Consider the following 21,459-nt stretch of genomic DNA (forward strand, 5'->3'; position numbering starts at 1 on the left):
AACATCATTCAGTATAAATCGATAATTTAGAGTAACGTAACATTTTATATATTACATGTACCACATATGGACCTAGACTTAAGCCACGTGGAACGCCATTTTCGAAGTTGCCAAGTAGCTGGGCGAGATTTATGTTAGAACATCATTCAGTATAAATCGATAATTCAGAGTAACATAACATTTTATATACATGTATTACTTGTATGAAAATGAACAAACGACGCCTTTTATCGAATGAATTGACAAATTTATTGATACCATGTAAACCATTTAGCTGACTCCATGAAAAACAGAGTTTGTAATACTTACGCACAAGCCCCTTCTTCGGGTGTCGATTCCATGTAGCAGTCATAAGTAACTAGATATTTAAAAGCATCAACATCTCTACAAGGATTGTGAAAGGGTACATACGTAGTACTGACACCTTTAAAAAAAACAACAATGACCATACCAACTGATTAAATAATTGAATAAATGGAAAAGCGGGTTTAACGCACTACTTTAATGCTTCGACTGGGCTAAGAAGACGGCCATAAACCATACATGGTGATATAAGGGGAAATTGTCCAGATAGCGGCACTACGGCACTCTTACATCGATTTTCAACTTTTAAGGGTCACTTTACGTGCAAGCCAATACGTACATTAGACGTCTGTTTTCTATAATACACAAACGACTAAGAACCTTATTTTATTAACCTTTAAACCTCAAATATGATATAGATATGCAATGTATTTGCCATACTAATTTTCAGAAATATAGAAGTACTGTATTAGTTAACGAACATCGCGAGTTGTGTTTGGATTTTTTCTTTGGGGGGGGGGGACTTAAAGATCATTATTGCTCTTCGCAGAGGATAATCAGAATCAACGAGGCCACCACGTACGGCGTATGGCGGAGTCGAATGCGATATGCGACAGCCACTCAACCCTACCTCGCTCTTTACCAGATGACTAAACATTTTGTTTCCTTGGTAATACATGCAGTTCAAAATGTCGTTGCCTTTCAGTACACCTCCCAGGAATTGGAAGATTTGTTTAATAATTCCGCGTTCTAAGTGATATGGGGGATTAACCAATCACATCTGTTGAGTCTAGCTACAATTAATGAGTGGGTAGCCATTCTCAGCGATAGAAACAAACCAAAACAAAGGTTGTATTACCGAATATTATAACCAATTGGAACACCGATTAATCGAATGACTGGCGTAAAAGGGTCACGACCCCTGACGTGATCTCCTACTACACCGACCTGATTTTAATGCCGTGAAGATCAACGAAATATAAATAACGAATCGAAATAAAGATCCTATATATAAGCAGATTGAGTTGAGCGGATACAGAGAGAAGACACTCGGCAAACCTCAACGGATTCCGTTACTCTACATCTTTTAAAAAGAAGTTGTCCAAATTGCGTCGTTCGAAGCGTGTGTGGAGTTTTTAGTGCAAAGTTGATAAACTTGAAAGAAAAACAGGTTAAGACTTTGAAATATCTGTATGATGAAAAAGTTTTCAAAGGCGTCGACATGGGCAACGCCGTTTTCAATCCAGGAACTTGAAAGTAGTCCCACTGGCGGGCTTCGTCATATAGCCGAGGCCACTTGTAGGGTACTGAAATCTTCTGAGGTTTGCCGAGTGAGAAAGATGACTCACCTGAACAACTGTTTGGGCTTAAATTCAACCAATCAATAGACGGCTGTTGTTGATAATAACCAAGTATAGTATTTATTGTACAGTTCATCTTAAACACATTATTTGTTACATACACCGAACATTTCAATAAACTTTCAAAATGCCTACAAATAAAAACTGGATTATAGCCCATATTAATGGTATTTTTGTTGACGCAATGACGTCTATTGTCGACAACTGACGCAATTTAGCATAATACGACCACCTTCTTAACTATTATGTCAGTACTGGTATTATGTCTGAGAATTCAGCACAATTATAATTAATGATTTCAGACTTTGTTATCGACAAATAACAGAAACACAAAATATGTTTTGAACTTCTCTTTCATTACCTACAGGAAATAAAATGAAATGGGGTTTAACGTCCTAATGTTCTGCTCCGAACTGGGCTAATAAAGAGGGGCATACGCCATACAGTGTGCTAGGAGGGAAATTTTGCCCGGACAGCGGCACTACGGCCTACTCTTATAACGAATTCCAACTGTAAAGGGACATGGGGTCTTTTACGTGTGTAGACACCTGTCCTTGTCAGAAAAGTTTTTTTTTGGGGGGGGGGGACCACGCCGAAAAATCTGGATGAATTTTATCGGCCAATGCAGGGATCGAATACCCGACCTCCAGGCTAGCAAGCCAGCGTCTTACCCACCATTATTACCTACAGGAGACTGACTATTCAATAAGATTCCGTGATATTAAATTATTAAATGAAATGATGTTTAACATCCTTTTTATCTGCGCGGACTGTGCTAATGAAAATGGGCACAAGCCATGCTTTGCTGGACAATTTGACTAGACAGTGGCAATGCGGACTTCGCTTATTTCGAATTTTAGCTGTATGAAACATAGACGACTTACGTGCACTTTTTCTCGGTTGTTGATGATTGGTTGATAACCTTGATAACGTGAGCACAACTTTCACTGATTATGGTTCCAATGTTGGACCAACTAGGACAAGCGTCTCCTGAAATATATCATTTATAATTCACAATATGTTTACTTGAGCTAGACAGAGATGGGGTTTAACGTCTACCCGACACAAACTAGGTCATTTGGGGACCAACATATGGTTCAATTTATTTCAATAATTCGTTTGCGAGTAGGGGTCTTTAGCAGTGGGTGAAACCATGTTAGACAGGTGACTCTACTCCATGCGTACGCAGTGGACCTCCCAACCTCATTACTCGAGTTACAAACGCTGCACATACGTATCTCGTTTATACTCATAAGTTAAAATAAGTTAAATCATCGGTGGGGCATCTTCGGAACATTTTCAACGACTTAATCCACCCTAAAATGACTTGATACAACGAATGAGGCTGAAATCTCTATGGTCAATCCGGTGGCCGAAAGGTCTGTGATCACAACCCCTGAAGCAACAGCACTTGAGGCCGACACCTCTATGGTCACAGCACCTGAGGCCGACACCATTGTGATCAAAACACCGAGAGAGAGAGAGAGGGGGAGAAATGGGGTTTAACGGCCACTATACACAAACTAGGTCATTTCGAGACCAACATATGGATCAATTGTTTTTTTCAATAATTCGCGTCCACGTAGGGGGAGGAAACCGGGGGACTCGGAGAAAACCCACGGTGTTGGGCAGGTGACCCTACTTCTTGTCACGCACAACCGGGAAATCGCAAACACGCCAATTGACTCAATGACAGACATTATGATACAACGTGCACGTGCTAACCATTCGGCCATCCAACCCCGCGTGTTCACAAGCCCTGAGGACGAACCCTGTATGCTGGAAAAGTCAGTGACCAAAACCTTGATCTACCCAGTTTAATATATACATGAATACACCTACTGGAAATATTTGAGGCGGGCGTGGACATTGGCGTAGCAGCAGTCGTGGTATTTTCTGTCTGGAGTTCAGTTGTCAGTTTATCTTGCGGAACAGTAGTATCAGTGGTAGTTTCTGTCCTGGCTGTTGTTGTGGTCTCAGATGTAGTTGTAGCTTTAGTTGGTTCGACTGTCCAGGTTGTTGAAGTCGTAGTTGTACTTGATGACGTCGTTGTTGTGGTAGTTGTACGTGTCGTTGTGATTTGGGGAGCGGTTTTCGCTGTAGATGTACTCGTGGTTGTCGGCTCTGTTGTCGCTGTAGGTGTACTGGTTGTGGTTGTCGGTATTGATGTCGTAGTTGGTGTACTGGTAGTTGTCGGTGCTGTTGTTGTCGTTGGCCTTGCTGTCACTGTTGTTGGCCTAGCTGTCGTTGTCGTTGTTGGAGTGGTTGTCGTTGTTGGGGTGGTTGTCGTTGTTGGTGTGGTTGTCGGTATCGGTGTCGTTGTAGTCACAACTACAACCTCCGTAAACGTTGTATCAATTTCTAGAATATCCTCGGTCGTTAGCCCTGCCTCAGCTTTCTGTTTTTTCACCGTCTCTAAACCTTCCTGAATAGCCTGTTTGATTATATTCGGGGTATTCTTCAGCTCTGCTATTTTAATTTCTTTTTCTGGTGTCGATACCGATTGTTTTAAATGAATAGTATAATTTACGTTCACGCTGCCTGCGCTAAAATAAAAATAAATAAAACGAGGAATAGAAAAGAAATACAATGGGTTTCAGTGACATTTAGTAACTGAAATGGAATATACAGGTCACAATTTCATGGAATACAATCACTTAGTTAATGCTGACCAACCAGTGATACCACTTCTACCTGCATCCCTGATCCGAAGAACAAAAGGAAAATATGTACATGTATGTAACAATCTTATTTTCTTAATGATCTTGCTGGCCGGGTGTGAGACGCTGGCTCGCTAGCCTGGAGGTCGGGTATTCGATCCCTGCGTTGACCGAGAAAGTTCATCCAGGTTTTCCGGTGTGCCCCCCCCCCCTTGTCAGTGATGCCGGATGGAGGGCCCGACAAGGACAGCTGTCTAGTCATTCGGATGAGACGATAAACCGAGGTCCCGTGTACACATTGGCGTGCACGTAAAAGATCCCTTGACAGCTGGAATTCGAGTAGGCCGTATTGCAGCTGTCCGTCAAAATTTCCCCTCATAGCACTCGATATGGCGTATACCCGCCTTCATTAGCCCAGTCCGGAGCAAAACAGTAGGACGTTAAACCCCATTTTCATTTCATTTCATTTCGTGATACAGGGATGTCGGTAGAAGGGCTGTCTCTGATTGGTCAGCATTAACTAAGTATTGTTGTGTGTATATATAATATTTTCTCGCGTTTTCGAATTCCATCTACGTAACAAACGTTCAACCTCGCCCAAACCTATGTGAACTCCTCGGACAAGAAGTGGAACTGGGTGTTCCAAGAAGAGATACTCCAAGCGGACCATGTTATATATACATATGTAAAAAAATAATTTTAAAGCATCCAGGAACAGATCTCAATGGAGCATCGTTACTTTAACTAACATATTACAGAGCTGAATACACGAGTGCAGAGCGACACGAGGTCATTAAACAATATTCAAATTCAAAAACAATGGAATGGATAATACAACTAAAAAAATACAGATTCAATGCCATAAATAAAACATGAAAATCCTTATATACGAAATGTTACTAACCTTAAAGAATGTACCACAGTACGGTTGAACACTGGACCTATTTGACTATTTCTAAATACTTCATCAAGCTGAAAATATAGGATTTTACTATAAATCAAATGATGTGGGGTTGACAGTACTACTTTCCAGTACCATCCGGGTGTATATATGAGGATTTTCAATTGTTAATGGTTCTTTTACGTGCACACATATCTCCATTTTCATGTCATCCGAACGACTAGACAGATTTTTTTTTGCTCTGAACAACAGACTAGCAGAAATCACAATGATATATTGTTACTATGAATCTATCTATACTAATATTTGTGACTGTCGTTTGTCTGTCTGTTTGTCTGTCTGTTCGGGATCACGTGGCTTAGTGGGTAAGACGCTGGCTCGCTAGCCTGAAGGTCGGGTGTTCGATCCCTGCATTGGCCGAGAAAGTTCATTCAGATTTTCCAGTGTGGTTTCCCCCTTATCAGTGATGCAGGATGGAGGGCCTGACAAGGACAGCTGTCTAGTCGTTCGGATGGGACGAAAACCGAGGTCCCGTGTACACAATGGCGTGCACGTAAAAGATCCCTTGGCAGTTTGAATTCGATATAAGAGTAGGCCGTAGTGCCGCTGCCCGGGTAAAATTTCCCCCATAGCACACTGTATGGCGTATGCCCGTCTTCATTAGCCCAGTTTAGGAGCAGAACAGTAGGACGTTAAACCCCATTTCATTTCATTTCATTTGTCTGTCTGTTCGGGGTTGGCGGCTACAGTAGGTATGCCCCGAGTCTGAAATTTGGGGTATAGGGGTAGCTCGGACCGGGGAGTAACATAGGCCAGGTGGCGTTAGTCTACCACTTCTCCGGTTTCGGGGTCATGACCCCCGAGCGAAGCCGGGCATTCTTCTAGTACCATATAATTGAAAAGAACTTGTAACCATATAATGATAGACAGTATGCAAATATGTACAATTCTGTTTTAGACACCTTATCCAGATTTTCCGACGTGGTTTCCAATTGTCAGTGATGCAGGACGGAGGTCCTGGCAAGAAAAATTGTATAGTCTTTCAGATGGGACGAAATTGGGGTGCATGTAAACGAATCCCTTGGCAGTTCGAATTCGATATAAGGGTAGGCCGTTGCGCCGCTTTCTAGGCAAAATTTACCTCAAAGCACACTCTATGACGTATGCCCGTCTTCATTAGCCCAGAAGGAGCAAAACTGTAATGAACCAAATTCGGTTCGGTCATGGTATTGTTCGTGAAAGGTCCTCGAGAATTTGCCAGCCTGGTTTCCATCATGTTCTTGAAGCATCGACTGGGAGTTTTACAATATCTAGCCGTTGCTAGATTAGTCAGAAATTCCCGAACTTATAGGTACGTTATCTCCCTTTACCACAGACACCTGAACAATAGGGTTGTCCAATCAGAGGCCGTGACAAAAAAAAACCACTCAAATCAAACATGGGGATATCAACGGAAACCTTGACCTTGAACGAACTTTGAAACTCCATTGCCACAGGTAGATATTTTCGCTGGAAAGCGCAAGACTTGGTATTCGCGATGATATTTTCTATCGAGGAATCGGAGCGGGAGTCAGTAGTCAATCAAAATTAGTGACGATATATACAGGAAGTGACAAGATGTACGGAGTTTAAGCTAGACCAAGCCTTCGATTAAAGATGGGATTCCGTTTGCTTTTGTTAGTGGTGTTAGACATGGCATCTTGTCGTTAGGAGAAGCACACGCACCAGACATAGCCAAATAAATATCACAAACGACGGACAAGGCCCTTCTCTGCCTACACTGGTACACTGGAAGTGAAGCCGAGAGATCCTGGTTAGCAAGTCAGTGAAACACCACGTCCCCCACCATCCCCCAACCACCCCCCTCTAAAACCAACATGGTATTATTAGTTACCTGATTTTCCATTTCAGCTGCAGTGTTTCTGAATTCATCACTTTCTTTATCCGCCATTCTCGGATCCCAATTATAATTTGTTACCTTCAGGTTCGCCACAAAATCAGGATCTGAAACATCCACAGAATATTATCAGAGATGTCAGAAATTAAACAAATGCAATTGGCCTTAGTCTACATGTGCCCGATACCGAAAGATGTGGAATTTAATGTCCATTTACTATTGACTAGGTCGTTTCAGAATCTGCACACGGTATACCTCTGAGCCAATGAGAGAGAGAGAGAGAGAGAGAGGGGGGAGAGAGATGTGGTTTATCGTCCACTAGACACAAACTAGATCATTTCGGGACTAACATACGGTTCAATTTTATTTCAATAACTCGCTTACACGTGGGGGTCTTTAGCAGTGGGTAAAATCGGAGGACCCGGAGAAAACCCACGAAGTTGGACAGAGGCGACTTGCTCCTTGTCACGTAAAGCCGGGGAATCGAAACCACGCCAGTTGACTCAATGACAGACCTTATGATACAGCCCCCCCAACCGCCCCCCCCCATCATCCATGTAAGAAAAATCAATGAATACCAGCTGCTAGAGGTGACTGTGATTTAGGTGGTGGTGCCCTAGGTATAACTGTCCCATTATCAGTCATCTGATTATCTAGAAAAGACAAAAAAAAAAAAACAATTTCAGGTCAAATATAATTACAGACAAAATATAGATGATAATAAAATTTACAGTAATACACTAAGCTCTGTCAAATATAATACAAACAATGACACGAAATGAAATGGGGTTTACCGCATATAATGAAAATACAAAATATAAATATGATAACATTTGCAGTAATACACCAAGCCCAGTCAAATATAATGAAAGCACAAAATATAGATACTGATAAAATTTACTGTCAAATATAATGAATGCACAAAATATAGATAATGATAAAATTTACTGTCAAATATAATGAATGCACAAAATATAGATAATGATAAAATTTACAGTAATACACCAGTCAAGTATAATGAAATACACAATATAGATAATATAGATAATAACAAAATTTATTGTATTACACTAAGCCTATTTGGAATTCGATATAAGAGTAAGCCGTAGTGCCGCTATCTGGGCAAAATTTCCCTCCTAGCACACTGTATGGCGGAAGCCCGACTTCATTAGCTCAGTCGGAGCAAAACAGTAGGACGTTAAACTCCATTTCATTTCATATTATATTACCGCTATCCGGACAAAATCCCCCCCCCCCACCTTTAACACACTGTATGGCGTAAGTCCGACATTTTTAGCCCAGTTGGAGCAAAACAGTAGGACGTTAAACCCCATTTAATTTCATATCATAACTTACCTATAAAGTAGATAGCAACTGCAAGAGCTGTTATGATTAATAAAACCAGAAGAAAGATGGCGGTGGCTGCTATACAATATCTTTTCCTTCTGACTTTTCTAACATGCTCTTTATCTAAGGCTAATGATTGATCCGATTCGTATCGCTCGCTAGAAACGGGTCGGAAATTTGGGTTATCGTAGGAATTATGTCGACTCGCTACCACTTTTAAATCCATCTTTTTTGGTGTGAAGAAATGCTCCTCTGGTAAATCTTGATACGGTCCTAAAGTAATAAATCTCTTTCCACTGCTCTTTCTATTCGACATTCTTCCTACAATATAAAATAAAGTACGATGCTATATAATAGTTCAGCACGCATAGAACATTATAAAAATTTCATGACGGTGAGTTTGAGTTATATGCCATTTAATGGTATTAGCCAAACATTGCGTTAGAGCTATATGCTTTAGAAGAACATTACCCAAATATTGAGTTAGAGCTATATGCCTTGAATAACATACCCAAATATTGAGTTAGAGCTATATGCCTTGAATAACATTACCCAAATATTGGGTTAGGGGTTTATGCCCCTTTAATTAATGATAGTACCCAAATAATAAGCTGGAGTTATCTGCCCTTTAATGATATTACCCAAATAATGAGCTGGAGTTATATGCCCTTTAGTAATATTACCCAAATCATGATATTAACCAGATATTTATTATCCAAATATTGACTTAAAGTTATATGCCATTTAATGGCATTACCAAAATACTGAGTTACAGCAATATGGTTTTTAATGATAAAACCCACATATTGAGTTACAGCTTTATTATGTTCTTCAATGATATTAACTCAAATGCTGACAGCCACATACACAACGTACGTTTTGTCCAGTTTGCTGGCATGTGTATTTTGGATCGTGAACATTGAAATAATACTGACAATGTTATTTTTCCACAGTTTTATTATAAAACTCAATTTCTTACCTTTAGGACGAAGTGTCCAGGGTGATCTATATTCGGAACACTTATAGGCAGGGTCTAATCTCCAAGGTGATGCAAGACTTTGTGGATAATGGCAATAACTAAGAGCTACTAGACCAACTGGTTGCTTGTGTTTTTCTTTCTTTGTCAACGACTGAAACAAAATAAATAAATTGGTTTAATGATTTATATTAAAATCCTTTCAGGTAAATTAATAGCAAGGTTTATTCACATATATATTCTGCCACGTCATTGAGCCAATGATTCACGCCGCGTGATGTGTCGTCACATGTTGAAAGCAGTCATATTAGAAGACTTTCGCAATCTTAAACCGATTGATGTTGTGGATTTGAAACCAAGAGTGTTGGGACCAACCGTAAGTGTTCAGACACTTTGTGTGTCTGAAAGCAAGAGTATTGCAATCCATCGTAACTGTTCAGACATGTTGTGGGTCTACGAAAAACTGTACTGGGACATATTCGTGGGACTGCGACCGACAACACTGGGTCTTAGAAACAGACGTATGCGGACCAACCGTAAGTTAATCGTAATTCTTTGTGGACTTTTTGTGGACTATTTCGTCTGACCCAACAATTACGATGGGCTCAAAATTTGAAAACATTCCACATAGTTTAGTTTCAACGTATATTAATATATTGGCATCAGATTTTTTCCGGCTACATCGGGAATCGAACCCAGGACCTCATGACTAGTGAGCCAGCGCCAATACCCACTGAGTCACCGCGGCCCCTCTCTCCCGTGTCTAAAATAAAACTAACACAAGGTACAATTTTATGGATACACAATTACTGAGTTTAATACTAAGCGAAGTTTACACGAGGATACTTTCGTCTTTATCAAGCAAATTCTGTATATACTTGCCGACTATTCACATACCCGCGAGTGTCCTCGTCGAAATGTCGCTTAGTATTAAACTCAGTAATTGTGTATCCATAAAAATTGTACCTGGTGTTGTTAATATCTTGAATTACTAAATGCCAATCAAAGAAGATAAAATAAAACTAGTTATGTTTAATACTTGAGATAGTCCACCCGAGTCTTTTATAACTGAGTGTGAGAGTGATATTAATCTACAAAAGATGCTAAGTCACGTATATATCTTTTATATACATCACTTGTGTCAACATCAATATCAGGTTTCAATATTATAAAATTCTTTACTGATCCATTGATAACAAGTACGTCATATAATTATATCCGTTTTTTTGTACCTTTAAAATATTTCCTAGAAAACCACCTACCAGTTACACAATTGCTTTGTCTGAAATGGGTTTTAACGTCCTACTGCGACAGGGCTAATGAACACGGGCATGTGCCATACACTGTGTTATGTCGGAAATTTTGCCCGGACAGCGGCACTATTGTCTACTCTTTTATGAAATTTCAAGTGCCAATGTATGTCGCCAGGGTATACACGGAACCTCGATTTTTCGTCCAATCTGAACGACTAGGCAGCTGGCCTTGTCAGGCCCTCCGTCCTGCACCACTGACAAGGGGAAAACACGTCGGAAAATTTCTATGAACTTTCTCCTCCAATGCAGGCATCGAGCCGGCATCTCACCCACTTAGCCACAAGGGGAAAACACGTCGGAAAATTTCTATGAACTTTCTCCTCCAATGCAGGCATCGAGCCGGCATCTTACCCACTTAGCCACAATGGCTCCCGCTTTGCCTGAAACAAGCGCACGTGCGTGCGGCGGCTCTCTAATCTGTAGTTCTCAAGATGCTACAGATTTTCCGATGAGGTGACCCTATAGCAATTACCGTGTTTAGTCGTATTGAGAAGAAAAACGGGGCTTGCATTAAAAGAACCATTTATAGTTTGAATTCGAAACAAGAATAGACGGTAGCGCCGCTATCCGGGCAAAAAGTTCCCTTGTTCCAAGTTTTTGAAGTCTTTTAACTGAGCAGAACAGTAAGGCGTTAAACCCCATTTCATTTCATTTTGCGTACTTCTAGCTTGAAACATCCTGGTTGATTAACTCCATTTTATTTCGGTTAATTGCGTTTCATTGGTGAGAATCTGGAACATTGTAAATTATGAATAATGCTCTATTTGTGGTTCATGACGAATGACATACGAATGCCTATAAATGTGTTGTTTTGATGTATAAGAATCCTGTTTATCCACGTAAAAATTACAGGTATGCTCTTCCAGAGATATAAACTGTCAATCATTACGAGAGAGAGAGAGAGTTAACGTCAACTCGACACAAGCTAGGTCATTTCGGATTTCGGAACTAGACAGAGAGAGAGAGAGAGAGATGAGGTTTAACGTCCATTCGACACAAACTAGGTCATTTCGGGACTAACACATGGTTCAATACCGGGAAATCGAATCCACGCACGTTGACTCATTGACATACCTTACGATACAGCGCGCACGTGCTAACCATTCGACCATTTCCCCTCCCCTTTTTCAGAACACAAGGTTCAATTTTAATCCAAACAAACCCTTGTGCGTGTTTTTGGGTGGGGTTGTTTGTTTTTTTTTTTTTTTTTTGGGGGGGGGGGGTCCAGTGGTGGCAGAAAACCGGAAGAACCGTGGAAAACCCACGAGGATGGACAGGCGACCTTACTACTTATATAACGTTTAAGTGGGAATTGAAACCACACCACTTGACTCAATGGCAGACTTTGTGGTTTAACGCGCACGCGTTTAACCATTCGACCATCCAAGCCGCGCATTTTTTTTTTAATACATTATATAAAAGTGTTTTTTTTTTTGGTTTTTTAAAAAACGTATGTTTATGAGAAAAAGGAATCATATGTCTACCTCTTAACGTTTTTTTTTTTAAGGATGAATTTTCAAGAAAAGGCATAAAGTTGTATAACTATTTGAAGAATGCTATAATGTCTAAGGCCTGTAGCAGTAATTTAAAATTGACGAATTAGACGAAAGATAAATCATCAGAGTGCACGGGTAACATAAATTAAATATGAGAAGTCATGTCAAAAAGAAAATATACGTATATAATTATGGAAGACCAAACAGCTCTTTATTCAGTGTTCTTAGTACTTATTTCTTAATTCATCGTCCTTATAAATTCTTATCTCTTCAATTGTTGTCGTATTTCAACATTTGTATACTAAAATCAACATTTGTATCTTAAAATCAATATTTGTTTTACAAATCAGACATTTGTCATATCAGATTTGTAAAATGTATTTTTGTTTAATTTAATTTCATTTCAACACAAATTTACTGTTATTTGTGTTTTTAGTGACATGATTTTGGGCGAGCAGCTAGATTGACTGGAGGAAATTTGTTTTGCTACGGCTATTTTCTTGTTATTGGCTACATATTCTTGAATATTGCGCTTTGAATAATCTTTCATTTCCATTGAGAGATAATTATCTTTTGATCCAATTACATCCGCGACCTCAAGGAAATAACATTCAAGCGTTCACGTGGTTTTAGATCTTTGCTACGCCTGATGAATTATGTGTATATGCGGCATAAAAGTTCAAATTATTTCACATTGAATCATATCTAATAACAGCCTGGGAAATATCTAGCTCATTGCACTCACACTATATTTTAACATTGAGGATCATATAACCGTCAACTTCTCACGTTATGGGTGTCACCTGATCCCGCGTTCGGTCTGTGCTCTAGTAACAGAGAGAGAGAGAGAGAGAGAGAGAGAGAGTGGGGTAAGGTCCACTAGACACAAACTCGGTCATTTCGGGACAAACATATGTTCAATTTTATTTCAATAATTCGCATGCGCGTAGGGGTCTTTAGGAGTGGAAAAAAACCGGGGGACACAGAGAAAACCCATGAGGTTGAACAGACGACCCTACTCCTTATCACGTACAACCGGAGAATCAAAACCACGCCAGTTGACTCAATGACAGACCTTGCGATACAGCGCGCACGTGCTAACCATTCGGCCATCCAACCCCCCTTCTTAGTAACAGGGCACTGGGTTTAACGTCGTGTATTTTTTCACCAACCATCCGTCTTCATATCCCCAGTCGGAGAACAGTAGAACGTTAAACCCCATTTCCTATTGTTCTGTGCCAACCTGGCTGATGAAAACCAGGCCCCGAGTTTTCAAATGAATCTCAGACTTAAGTTAAGATTTGTCTCAACTTTCAATCACTGTTTATGAAAAATATCTTTCACCCAGAACCACAAACCTTGCACATAGTTTCTAATTGATGTATTTGATACATTAAAACAACAAAAGTTTTATAAGGGTTATATTTTAGTTAAAATAAGGCTAACAATTTTGAGTAAATTCTTTAATTAAGTCTGAGAATGTTTTGTGAACTGGGGGCCGGGATAATTGTTCATCCTGGGTGAAATGTAACCGAAATTTTTTATCCTAGTCTAGTAAACGTGTGTAATAGTATTTTGATGAAAAACACGTCGCTTAATCTGTATTTACAGTACTTGATGATCGAAGGTAATTTGACGTCATGTGTTTTCGGTGGTTTCCCTCGACTTTTCATCAAACGTGATCGAGATAATGACAAGAAATTTTTCTTTTATGACATTTAATATTCTATTCATTTAAGATGAGTGGCAGTTCACGTACGCGGTGATAGTAGGACGGTTTACAAAGAAATCAACAATTTGAGCAAGTAATGGCCTTGAACAGCTTGGGCTTGCAAAACATGTCAAGAGATTTCGTTATATTTTAGACGCACAACATGGGGGGAGGGGGCGAAGTCTCTAGAACCCAATATCACGGTTATTTTCAGACTGCGTGGGGAGGTGGATGGAGGTGTGTGTGGGTGTGGGTGGGGGGGTTCCCACCAGGGGCGGATCTAGGAATTTTAAAAAGGGGGGGGGGCGCAAAATGAGGGCACTGACCGCGGAGACGGGGCACGCCGCTGAGGGTTTATTTTTGTTTTGTTTTGTTTTTTTTTTTGGGGGGGGGGCCGCTAAGAAAATTATCCTTCATTCCCTTGCATCTGTAGCCATTCCAGGAGCTTTTGACTGATATTTTCGTCTAACTCTAAGTAAACGTTCGTAAATCAAGCAAAAAGCCAGCTGAACATGCGACCCGAAAATTGTCAAGGCGAGCGAGGTATTATGATGGGAAAAAGGACGAATCTATTCCCTAACCCAGTGATTCTCAACCAGTGTGCCGCGAGATCTTCCTAAGTGTGCCGCGAAATTTCGCATACAAAGACAATTTCTCACTAAAAAAGCCAGTTATTTAACTGATGAAATTCGAAACACTGCAATAAAGTAAGTTCACAACTGTGTTTCTCGTGATGAAGTTTGTGTCATTCTATGTGTCTATGCCTAGTCTGTGTCTACGGTTGTATGCCGTCTATGACTTGCCATGTTTTTATTTTGCAAAATTCAAATATTTTTCATATATATTTAGCCAGGTGCGCCGCTATTTTTCCATGTGTTCCAAGGTGTGACTTTGGCAGAAAAAGGTTGAGAACCACTGCTCTCATGCGCGTCGGTGATGGGCATGAGTGTATACGCCGTCGATTCCACAAGATGCTATCATTGATGTATATATAAGGGCTATAAAGAACGCTGTGTTCTGTAAGGGCTATAAGGAACGTTGTGTTCTGTAAGGGCTATAAAGAACGCTGTGTTCTGTAAGGGCTATAAGGAACGTTGTGTTCTGTAAGGGCTTTAAAAGAGATTTAAATGTTATAAGAACCGTTGTGTTCTACAAAGTAAGCACAAATATAGTTAGGTATGTTTTCGTATCGGTCGACAATGAGTGTAAAACCTTTTTTAACGGGTCAGTGATTGTCCACTACAAAAACAATTGTTACTGCTAACGGCGGTTTTAATATCAGATGACCGCTCATGGTTAGACTTATTATTGTCTTCGAGGTAAAACAGTTCACATGTAGGTCAATATCAAACTAATAACAGGTGAGAGCCGACATTATAATACCTTGATTGAGCAATATGAAATGAAATAGGATTTAACGTCCTAATGTTCTGTACCGACTGGGCTAATGAAAATTTGTCCTGTACAACGAAGTTACGGCCTACTCTTATTTCAAATTCCTAGTGACAAGGGATTTTTAACGTTCACAACAAAGTTTAGAATAGACAGCTTACAAGGGTGAAACCGCGACGGAAAATTGTTAGGAACTTTCTCAGGCAAGACCAAGAGCGAACCCGAAACGTCCAGATAATCGGTGTTTTCAACAACAGTGATTTAATATTAAAATATTAAAGTACGTTTTCGTTGTCGGGAACCACGGTGGCTAAGTGGGTAAGACGCTAGCTCACTAAACTTGAAATTAGGGTTTCGCTCCCTGTGTTGGCTGAGAAAATTCATCGGGATTTTCTGGCGTGGTCCCCCCCCCCCTTGTCCGTGATGCAGGACGGAGGGCATGACAAGGACAGCTGTCTAGTCGTCCGGATGGGACGAAAAAACCTAAGTCCCGTGGACACATTGGCGTGTACGTAAAAGACCCCCTGGCAGTTGGAATTCGATATAAGAGTAGGTCTTAGCGCCGCTTTCCGGGCAAAATTTTCCCCATAGCACACTGCATGGCGTATGCCCGTCTTCATTAGCCCAATCGGAGCAGAACGGTAGGACGTTAAACTCCATTCCATTGCATTTTATGCACTACTTTGTTTCACGGTAAACGATGAAAAGATAATAGGTGTTTTCAACCGTGATTTAATAACATGTTAACATATTAATGTACGTTTGCGTTCATCTGGGGAGCTATTCAGAAATAATGTCACTGTATAATATTGTATATCTATGTGTACATAGCTGAAAGAATGTAACATGCCGAAGTATGTTGAAATATCGTTCTTCTCTTACGAAATATTATAAAGAACAATTCAGCGATATCTCAGTTCATGCGTGTCCACTATTCATAATGGGATTGTACAATAAAAACAATACAATATGAACCGATAATATGAATAATGCTCTATTAAGTTTAACGTCCACTCGTTATTTAACACACAATCGGCCCATAATAAGTCATTTTGCCTTCGGGATTAACATATGATACAATTTTATTTCAATATTCCAATAATTCGCAAGCGTATATGAGTCTTTAGCAGCGGGAGTATCCGGAGAAAGCATCAGGAATTTGTCACATACAAGTGTAGGATCGAAAGCACACAACGTGACTCAGTAACATATCGTTTGATCTAATTATTATAGTCGTTTGGATGGGACGAAGAAACGAGGTCCCGTGTGTGTAAATATTGACGTGCACGTAAACGAACCCTTGATTTCGAAATAAAATAAGACCATAGTGCTGGTGTCCTGTCAAAATTTCCCCGATAGCACTCTGCCTGGAGTATGCCAGTCTTGATTAACCCAATCGGTGCAGACCAGTAGGACGTTAAAGGGACAATAACACTCTTGCTGGCTTGAAAGCTCCAGAAAATAAATAATATCTCTATCTAAGTACTAGTTGTTTAAGTGTCCTACCTGTTGTGTAAATTATCCATTACATCCTATTTTACTTGTCCAGAGGGCTCGAAAATATTTTTAAATCTAAGTTTCATTTGAAAAGGTTTACGTTAGACGTTTCAAACCATTATGTTAAATTTTCCAAAATTTTTAAATAAGGTGTGTTAAGATGAAATTTGTACCATCAATTAATTGAAATATTCTAAAATAGTACAATTTGTTGACCAGAATAAAGATTGGGACATATTATTCAGTTACAACAAGAGTGGTATTGAGCCTTTAAGCCCCATTTTATTTAATGTTGTATGTGATTAGTATATGTCCTGGAGCGAGTGGGGAATGAATACATGTGTTATTGAAGATTGTAACAATAGCTATTCAATCATTCGTATTATCTAGAGCAGATCATTGTTATATTAACACATCGTGGACCAGTGGGACGTTAAGCCCCATTTCATTTCATGTTGTATGTAATTAGTATATGTCCCGGAGAGAGTGGTAAATGAATACGTGTTACTGAAGATTGTAACAATAGTTATTCAATCATTCCTATTATATAGTGCAGATCATTGTTATATTCACACATTGTAGACATTTCTTCACAGCACTATATAAATATATACTGAAAATACAACATTGTAGACAGGTCTACACAAACTGTATATCAATACTGAAAATACAACATTGTTGACATTTCTTCACAGCAGTATATAAATATATACTGAAAATACAACAACATTGTAGACATGTCTACACAAATTGCATTTAAATATATATAAATACTAAAAACACAATGTCTACAAACTGTGTATTTATAAATATTGAAAACACAACATAGTAGACATTTCTACACAAACTGTATATATGAATAAATTGTGTATTTATACATACTGAAAATATAATAACATTGTAGACATTTCTACACAAATTGTAAATAAATATATACAAATATTGAAAATAAAATGTCTACAAATTGTGTATAATAGATATATAGGACACACAACATAGTAGACATTTCTACACAAATTGTATATATGCATAAATTGTGTATTTATACATACTGAAAATATAACAACATTGTAGACATTTCTACACAAACTGTAAATAAATATATACAAATATTGAAAATAAAATGTCTACAAATTGTGTATAATATATAAATATAGGACACACAACATAGTAGACATTTCTACACAAATTGTATATATGCATAAATTGTGTATTTATAAATACTGAAAATACAACATCGTAGACATGTCTACATTCACACGAGGGTATTGTTTAACGAATTCCTCAGGGCGAGAGATCATTTTTTAATTTCGGCACACCTGAGAGGAATTATGCGATGCCGGGGACTTGTGTTTGATGTTACACGTGTGATGTTTACGTAAATATAGTATACCAAAAGATTACGATTTTCAGTTGAAATTACCACTCGTGTCCCACTATTTCACAAATAGTATCAAAAGATCATGATTTTCAGTTGAAATTACCACTCATGTCCCGCTATTTCACAAATAGTATCAAAAGATCATGATTTTCAATTGAAATTACCACTCATGTCCCACATTTTCACAAAAAGGAGCAAAAGATCACGATTTTCACGTGAAATTACCACTCATGTCCCACTATTTTTTATATTTTTGTACGAAGCAGTGGGACAGGTGTTTGTCAATACTTGCCCACTTCTACAGTCACACAACTCCATACAAACATTCAAACATACAAAAGTGTTCTAATAAATAATGAAAATACCATATCCTATAGTGTAAGAAGAGAAATAATGCTTACCCTATTGACGGTTAACGGTGTTTAATACATCCCTTATTAAGTATCATCTGTGAACCAGAGCAGAGATGATCTTTATATATCCTTCACTGAATATTGCGCGTTTTAAATTACAATTAAAGACCAAGCCAAAACATTCCTTGGTTGGTTATTAGGACTTTAAGGTCCACCGATTTTCGCTCGAATTCCTTTGTGGTCGTTGAAAACATACACCGCTCGTGACTGAATGGCAGGTATAAACAATCAGATATATATATACTATGATGGTCACTGGAGTAAATACAACCCGAGACTACAGTTAACTCGATCACCAGGTTTTACTGTTATAAAACATAAAGCTACGAGGTTACTGGATTCGATCAATTTCTAGTCTATACAGTGTTTCTTGATCACTAGATCTTTCATTAATATTTTATTAATAGTACGCCCTGCGTGAGAAAGGATTCAAACCGCTATGAAGGTCACGACAAACAATGGGTGTGTACTTAGAATACAACACAATAGTGATCCATCGGGTGAATGAGTAACAGGATTTGTATATAGGATCTTATGAAATTTAATAGATTGCCCGAGGAATTCACGAAGATGTAACATTTTTTTTAAGTTAGATTTTTTGTAAAAGATTTTAAAATGTCATATGTTGGTAATCTGATTTTATAGTTACGGTAAATTTCATGTTAAATTAGAATACAACACACTAGTAATCTATCGGATGAATCAACAACGAGCTATATATATAGGACTTTATGAAATTTAAACATACATTATGCAAGAGATAAATCTGTCTATTGCAAGTCTTTCTTTAGCCTAAAACAGGACAAGGCTATAATCAGAGAGAGAGAGAGAGAGAGAGAGGGAGAGGAGAGAGATATATTGGGGGTTTAGCGTCCACTCGACACAAACTAGGTCATTTCGGGACTAACGTATTGTTAAATTCTATTTTAATTACTCGATTACTCGATTTAGCAGTGGGAGGACCCGGGCGGACCCGTAGAAAACCCGCGAGGTTGGACAGGCGACCCTACTCCTTGCCACGCACAACCAGGGAATCTAAATCACGCCAGTTGACTTAATGACAGACCTTATGATACAGCGCGCACGCGTCAACCATTTGGCCATCCAAGCCATCCGATATTAAGTACGGTTCAGTCACATTTTGATTTAATTTTAAAAGGGAGAAGCGAGGCGTGACTTCGAACAACCAGTACGATAGTTATAACTGATGCACACATCTTGTCAAACCTTCAAAGGCTAATAATATTCGCTTGCAATAGACTCATTTGAATGAAATTTTCATTATATTCATTTTGCGTTATCTATTATCGAAGTATTGTAGCAAGAATGGCAAGCCCTTTATCTAAATCTTACATAAAGAATCTTTAATAAATTGCCCGAAATGAAATGGGTTTAACGTCCTACTGTTCTGCTCCTATGCTGGGCTAATGAAGACGGGCATACGCCATACAGTGTGCTATGCGGGAAATTTTGCCCGGGCAGCTGCACTATCGCCTACTCTTATATCGAATTCCAACTGCCAAGGGATCTTTTACGTGCATTCCAATGTATACACGGGACCTCGGTTTTTCGTCTCATCCGAAGGACTAGACAGCTGTCCTTGTCAGGCCCTCGGTCCTGCATCACTGACAAGGGGGGACCACGCCGGAAAATCTGGATGAACTTTCTCGGCCAATGCAGGGATCGAACACCCTAAATTGCCCGAGGACTTTAGGAAGATGCATCGGGTTTTTTTTAAGTAAAAGAATTTAAAATGGGACATGTTGGTAAACTGATTTTATAGTTACGTTAAGTTTAAAGATACATTATGGAAGATTGGATAAAGAGCTGACAGTTCTCACTATATGCCCGTCTTCAATAGCCCCTAAGACCCTTGTTTGTGCATGTCACGTCTTCATTGATCCAGTCGTTGCAGAAAATTAGGACGTTAATCCCATTTCATTTGTTAGAGTGTTTAGTATATTGTCTACTCACCATGGCTGTTTCTGTTACTCGACAAAAAAATCCTTCTTTATAATTTGTCGTGATGTATTCAAAATGTCACTTAAAACATTCAAATTAATTCGTTCTAACAGAAACTTTCGGCCAACAAACACGCGAACAACATTCCTCGGCAACACACCTCCAACAACCAAACATATCAAGACACAAACAACAGCTGAAACTGAATTTAATTGTAAGATGCATTCACTCAAACAGGAGTTAAATCTATTCATGACTGGGAATGTAAATGATCAAAGGGAGACAACCTTTTTTAATAGAATACTGTAGGATGCAGACTACCACTGACTGTATTGTAATCATTGTCGTTTGCCAAGCTCTTCCTCCAAATAAATGCACTAAGTGACAAAGAACAGCCGAAACTGAATTTAATTGTAAGATGCATTCACTCAATCAGGAGTTAAGTCTATTCATGACGGGAAATGTATATGTCAAAGGGAGACAACCCTTTTTAAACTGCCACTGTAGGATATAGACCACCAGTGACTCTATTGTAATTATTGTCAGTATCCATCTTTTCCCCAATTCTCGTTGGACTAATCGTTTAACTCTGTTATCCATATCAACCAAGTCAACAGCAGCAGTGAATTTCTCTATTTTTGCAGGAATTTCTGGAATTCGATATAAGAGGAGAACGTAGCTCCGCTGTTCGGGCAGAATTTCCCTCATAGCATACTGTATGGCGTATGTCCGTCTTAATTAGCCCAGTCGGAGCAAAACTGTAGGACGTTAAACCCCATTTCATTTCATTTTGATCTAACTTCCATAGCCACAGCTCCTACGCGTATCCGAATTATAGAAATTTAATTG

The 21,459-nt window shown here is 39.1% G+C and overlaps 2 long non-coding RNA genes across 2 annotated transcripts; both read right to left on the reverse strand.

Annotated features, from left to right (window-relative positions):
• Positions 1 to 7,171: 7,171 nt before the first annotated feature.
• Positions 7,172 to 8,606, reverse strand: LOC130012145 (uncharacterized). The gene is made up of 3 exons (XR_008787473.1): positions 8,479 to 8,606; positions 7,701 to 7,775; positions 7,172 to 7,229 (listed from the first exon to the last, which is right to left on the reverse strand). It is a non-coding gene; the product is annotated as an uncharacterized LOC130012145 (long non-coding RNA).
• Positions 8,607 to 8,651: 45 nt separating this feature from the next.
• Positions 8,652 to 20,758, reverse strand: LOC126816246 (uncharacterized). The gene is made up of 3 exons (XR_007678282.2): positions 20,623 to 20,758; positions 9,449 to 9,599; positions 8,652 to 8,790 (listed from the first exon to the last, which is right to left on the reverse strand). It is a non-coding gene; the product is annotated as an uncharacterized LOC126816246 (long non-coding RNA).
• Positions 20,759 to 21,459: the final 701 nt, after the last annotated feature.

The sequence above is a fragment of the Patella vulgata genome, chromosome 3, assembly GCF_932274485.2.
Source record: "Patella vulgata chromosome 3, xgPatVulg1.2, whole genome shotgun sequence".
Lineage (NCBI taxonomy): Eukaryota > Metazoa > Mollusca > Gastropoda > Patellidae > Patella > Patella vulgata.